The following is a 6,000-nucleotide window of genomic DNA, read 5'->3' on the forward strand; positions in this document are numbered from 1 at the left end:
CAACTCTGGCACTTTCACATTGCAGCCTTAAACGTTTTAAAATGGAAAAAAAAAACAAAAAAAACGGCAATATACCGTTTTATAAGTGCGATGTGAAAGGGGTATTAGTGTGATAAATACAGATGAATTCAACTTAATGGGCCCGCATTGTAAACACAAGGAAATGCTTTTTAAAAGCATTTATTATGTATATCCACAAGCTGTCCACTTGAAGATAACCATTTTATTGTTTTTCTTTTATAGATATGTGTTAAAATAATGTTTAAACACATGTCAAAGCTATACAAACTACAATGGTTTATATAGTTTTTACATCGACTTTAACAAGCATCAATAAATGCCTCACAAACACAACTGTGTACATAGATTAAATTAGTTATGTACAAAGTATATTTAAAAGTCAGCTGTAAACCATAGACAGAGCTCTACTCTAGTCTTGTTCATTTTAGATCTCTATTGTAATTGCTAGCATTGTTTTAGGCATCATTATTACTTCATACAGTGTTTTTTGCAAAACATTATAGTGGAATACAGCAATACATGTTTATTGATCCATTCCTTCCCATTACCGGCACCCTGGGAAACTATATTAACCATATTCCCATAACTGCTACATTTCTGCGGTGTGGCACATATAAAACATTTATGCACCACTGTAAAACGGTTACTCAGATGGGTGTGAGAGAACCGGTAGAAAACTGCTATCTTTCTAGGCAGCCACACAGCCCACACAGATCCATATTTTAGCTGAGCACAAGATGTCTATTACGGAAACATTTTTTTTGTTTAATGCACAGCAGACTTCCTGTTTCTGACGCAGATCGTTATAGTTAAATAGGCTTAAATTACTCTATCATAAAGATACCAGTTAAAAGCCCAGCAAAATGTTGGTTTCTGCAATGCACTTTCACCTGTGACAGTGTTAAGCCAATAAACTCTCCACCCCCTGTTCCTACCTCCAATCTCTGTCTTTCACAGCTCTCGCTCCCATACCCAGCAAGTTTGAAACAGATCAGTGTCCCTACTATGACATCTTTTAGCACACAAAGGAGTAAGTTGGCCCTTCAAGTGGCCTCTATGGGTCAACGGCGGTACTTCACCTCGTAGCAATCAATTGTGACAAGGCTGAACTGATTAATTTGATATGCACCACTCTGTTTGTGACGGAGTCTGTATATGAAGAAGTACAATGTCACAGCTTTTCTTTCACACAAAATTCCGTTGTGCTTCGTACACAGGTTTAGGCCCAGTCGCACACAGATATACAAGCGCTGCATGTCGAATTAATCAGTGCGTTTTCATCGCATCTGATAGCAACTAAGATGCACACTCGAGTAAAAAACGTGATAAATCACTGGTCCCACATGGTGCATTGAGGTAAGGTGTAAGAAGACACAATCTGTACAAGTTCTCAACATCCGTGTAATTGCACATGCCCACTTTCAGAGATTGGACCCAAAGCCAACCAGAGTAGAGCTTTTTACTCTGAACCCGGGTCACCCATTTATACAAACTGCAACCTGGCTTATTCACTTTGCTGCTTTCACATTGCACCTCGACCTGCCAATAACCCAATAAGCAAGTGGTACAGGTTGAGTATCCCGTATCCAAAATGCTCGGGACCAGGAGAATTTTGGATAACGGATTATTCCGTATTTTGGAATATTTTAATATTTCAATGATGTATTTTGAAGTATCTTGCATTTATGCTGTATAAACACATAAAATAAACACAAATATATTTTATTTGTTTAAAAAATAAGGTTTCAAAACATGAAACAAAATTTGTGTATTATCTCAGATATTGAATTTGAATGCCAAGCAATCATTTTCTTGTACATATATAGTGCCAGTTACATATCCTGTCCTCAGTAGTTCTGTTACATATGTCCCCAGTGAGTTTTTAGCTAAACAAATTTTTTTTTCCACTTTCTGGAATGTCTGGTTTTCGGAATAATTCGGATAACGGATATTCGGATACGGGATACTCAACCTGTATTATATTCTTTATGGGAGAAATGACGCCCCACCACCACCCCTGACCAAACACAAGCTTTGACACTACAATAATGCGTGTTTATCCAAGTTCATGTTCTGTGTATGGACATACAGTATGAACTACATGTTATGCTTGGTACACACTAGGCCAATAGATATACTAATCGTCAGATGGCCGTGCATACACACTTAACTGATCGTTAAATTACGTGCCCAAAGTCACACTGGCAGCATTCACATGTTCCCCCCCCCCCAATTGTGGTGTCCATCACAAGCAGCCCTGCAGCAAGTGTATGGGCAGTCTGCACTCATACATAGCTTGATGCACCAATACATCTGCAGTCAGTTATATATACAGACATATTGGAGTACACAACCACTTGCGTGCCCATGATATATTGGCCAGTGTGTACCCAGCTCTACTTCTGACCCTAGCCACAGGATCTGATCCGTGGGTAATGGTTGCACACACACTCACTGTACCAATCTGCCCAAATCAAGTCACTCAGCAGTCTGACATCACAAGGGCACGTCTAGTGTTGGCAGAAGACTAAAGGCCACCACCCACTAGTGCGATATGGGCACTTTTTGTACGATTCTGACACTTTGTTGCAATGAATCGCACTAAAATAAAAATAAAAAAAGTGTCATATTGTAGGTCCAATTCCTGCAATTGCGATGGGAGGCACATTCCTGCGTGCCTCGCATCGCAAATCAAACGGGCTGCCATGAGTATTTATCAGAGCCCTCAGCCCTTGCTGGGATCGCATACGATAAATCATATGCAAAAGGACTGCATACGATGTATTGTACGCGATCCAGACGCCCGGGAGCCGTCAGGTGGCGGGGTATCGCATGCAATAACTCCCGCTAGTGGATGGGGGCCTTAAGCCTATAAACATACAAGGTGGGAGACTGAGGGTTAATTTTAGTTAATACTTATTTTAGTAGTGATTTTGGACTCAATCGCAATAAAACAACCAGGTTGGAAGTTGTACATTATACAATTTAGGACCAATTTCACCCGATTACGGCGGATCAGGCAGAGAAATCGGATTAAATCGGCCCAAATCGCATGTGTATTTCATCCGTTCCGAGACAGAGATCTTACGTGCTGGAACATTGCCGGTGCTGGGGGATGCCGAAAGCCGAGGAAGGGGGGGGGTGGATTTAAAAAAAATCTGACACAAATGAATAGGCGGCCACTGATTGGATGAGACAGCTCTCTCAGCCAGTGGCTGCCCATTCCTTTGTATGGGTTTATTTGTATTTTCCTGCACCCCATGCCTGCAGCATCCCAGGATTTGCATGCAATATGGCACATCAAGTGAGCCCTCCCGGGGGGCTGCCAGGGGAACCAGGTCCGACTTGTCCTTAGAACAAGTCAACCTAATGTATGGGGCCTGAAGTCTAAAACCACTATTAACATAAAACAAAAGCTTGCAGAGCTCAGCAGAGGTAAATGTCTAACATACCCACTCCTGTGGTGCACAGATAAAACTCACACATATACCCGCCCAGCAACACAACCCACACACACAACTTTACTTTTATCTTCAAGACAGCAGCTGAAACTTTATGGCCCACACTTCCCAGCTTTAAAAACAAAACAGTTTAACTCCTGTAACTTTACAACATGTTGTATTCAAGTGCTGCCGCTACTGTACCAAAAACTTTACTCACTGCAATTAATCACATACAGGACGACTCTGGGCCTCGTCAAAATGAAAGTCACAATTCAGCAATACTTCTCTAAACACTACCCAGCTACTAGCCTGGGCTGGCACAGTACAAGGAGCCCTTTAAGAAAGCTCACAGGAGAGTCCCACAGTTCACCCAGACAGACCATAGGAACCGTTTCAGTGTCCTATAACACAGGATGCTATTCTGTGTATGTCCCCTGGGTCCAACACATGGACAAAAAAAGATGTAACAAAAGCTCCATTTGTTTTGTATGGTACCTTAGTGTGGAAGCGCAAACAAAGGAACACAACTTTCCTCAAGCAGATGAAGGACCCGATAGCAGCCACTCATACAGAAAGAAAACCCACCTAGTGCTACACTACAAATTAATTGTGAGCATATCGCTATTCGCTATCCTGTCGCACATCCATATGCAATTCACTCACCATCAAATGATTTTCTCAGTCTGCGCAAGAGTGCGTAACCCTGGCCATTCCACAACTCTGCGACAGATACTGAACGAGGCCGGCGCTGATATCACGCACCCTCCCTGAATTTGCTTGGGCATGATTGCGTTTTTTTTTCTAACAATCCCAGAAAGCGGACAGTTACCACCACCAAATGCCGACTTCCTGTCCGTTAAATTGCATGTGGATTGGGATTAGACGTTTTTGCTGTTTGTGTCCCTGTTTTTGCTCCCGAACACGCGCCACAATCCGTACGCGTTCAATAATCGAACGGATTGCGAATTCGCACAATAGCAACTCTGAAACGGGCCCAAAAGCCACAAACCCATATCCCCTACAGATTGCAAGCTTATGTGACAAGGGTCTCATTGTCTCTGCATACTTCGGCTACATGCTCACTGTATATATATGCATCTATGAGAGGTTATTATAGACTGTATGTACATATGTATCCTGTGGTCTGGTTTGTCCTTTGCATATCAGTACAGAACCCGTGTAACACCCTATATGTAAAACAATAATAAATATGACTCAGGTCTGCAGGGCACACAGCAGTCAGGGGGCTTGCAAGGAAGAGGAATATTTTTAAGCAAAGGAACTACGCCATGTCAGGGGAAGGAGGGGGTTTCATAGGACCCTGCCTCCAACTACTCATAAAACTATTGCACACACAGACAAAACAAAAGACGAAGTATTGCACAGGGGCTCCGGGGACACCAGCCCACCACACGCAGGGGACAATAGTACTGTACATTCTATCTTAGAAGGCTGCCTGAACAGGGACAAAAGTAACTGTCACCTTAGAACGTGGACCTGGTCTGGCTACGAACCCCTTCAGTGCCAGGCTGCAGGGCGGGCAGAGCACTCCTCAGCCCTAAGTAGCGTGCTACAGGGGCTTGGCTCTTTGTCTCCCACTGGTTACCACAGGTCACTTACTTGCGTTGCAGATGGCTGTCCGTGGGAGCCAGGCAGGGTCCGCTAGCGGGCAGCTGCTCGGTGCGCTATGAGGGGAGGAGGAGGGAGGTGTTCCTACAGTCCGGGGCCGGGCCGCTGCTGCAGCCGCACGCCGGAGCCCAGACAGGGAGGAGGAGGAGGCGCCTGCACTGGGGGCTGGCTGAGGCTCACTCACACACAGGGGGGAGACTAGAGAGCATCGATTCATAAAACTAGGAGGACAAAGGGTGGATATCCTGTGCAAGGAAGGGAAGGAGGATGCGGTACTGGAGTCACGGAGAGGTGTGCGGGCTTCTGGGCATTGGCCTGACCTGTGCTCATGCTATGCATGGGCAGGGTGGACATGATAAGCTGCCAGGTGACAAGTTAGGAGATGTGCCTATTACTGCTTCTTCTGTTATACCAATGTCTGTTATATGAGGCTCTGTCTGACCTTGGCACGGGTGCCGGTCCGGATGACCTCCGACAGTCGGAATACGATTGATATGGGCTGTTCTGCATCGTGGGGGTCCACAACCCCCATACAGTGAGAATAGAACCGTGGCGAGCCACTGAGCCCGCAGTGTAGCGAGCAACGGGCTTCTTTGTGTTCACCCCACTTTCAGAGTACCGGCAGTCGGAATCCCGACATCAAACTAATGACCGCAGGAATCCCGACGTGGTGCATTTTGACGGTGTCCATGACGACTATGTCAACATGTGGGACAAAAAAAAACATGAAAAATTGTTGCCCTCGACCTTTTGACTCGACCTTCCCATTGTCAAACTAATGCTTGTGTTGACCTTCCAACCCTGTCGCTGTCGACCTATGTCATGTGTCAACATAAGCCATGTTGACCGGTGCATGTCCATCTAATATGCGTCGACCCAATAACCGTACCCAGTTTTACTTCTTTTG

At 44.7% G+C, this 6,000-nt stretch overlaps 1 protein-coding gene across 2 annotated transcripts in view; it reads right to left on the reverse strand.

Moving 5' to 3' along the window:
- The window catches only part of ST3GAL6 (ST3 beta-galactoside alpha-2,3-sialyltransferase 6), a 120,433-nt gene extending 115,187 nt beyond the window's left edge, over positions 1-5,246 (reverse strand). The window contains exon 1 of one of the 2 annotated variants that reach the window (XM_083171971.1): positions 5,085-5,246. The gene's annotated coding sequence lies outside the window, so the exon portion shown is untranslated. The other variant, XM_083171972.1, reaches the window with a different exon arrangement.
- Positions 5,247-6,000: the final 754 nt, after the last annotated feature.

This window comes from Crinia signifera, chromosome 2, assembly GCF_055691185.1.
Source record: "Crinia signifera chromosome 2, ASM5569118v1, whole genome shotgun sequence".
In the NCBI taxonomy this organism is placed as follows: Eukaryota; Metazoa; Chordata; class Amphibia; order Anura; family Myobatrachidae; genus Crinia; species Crinia signifera.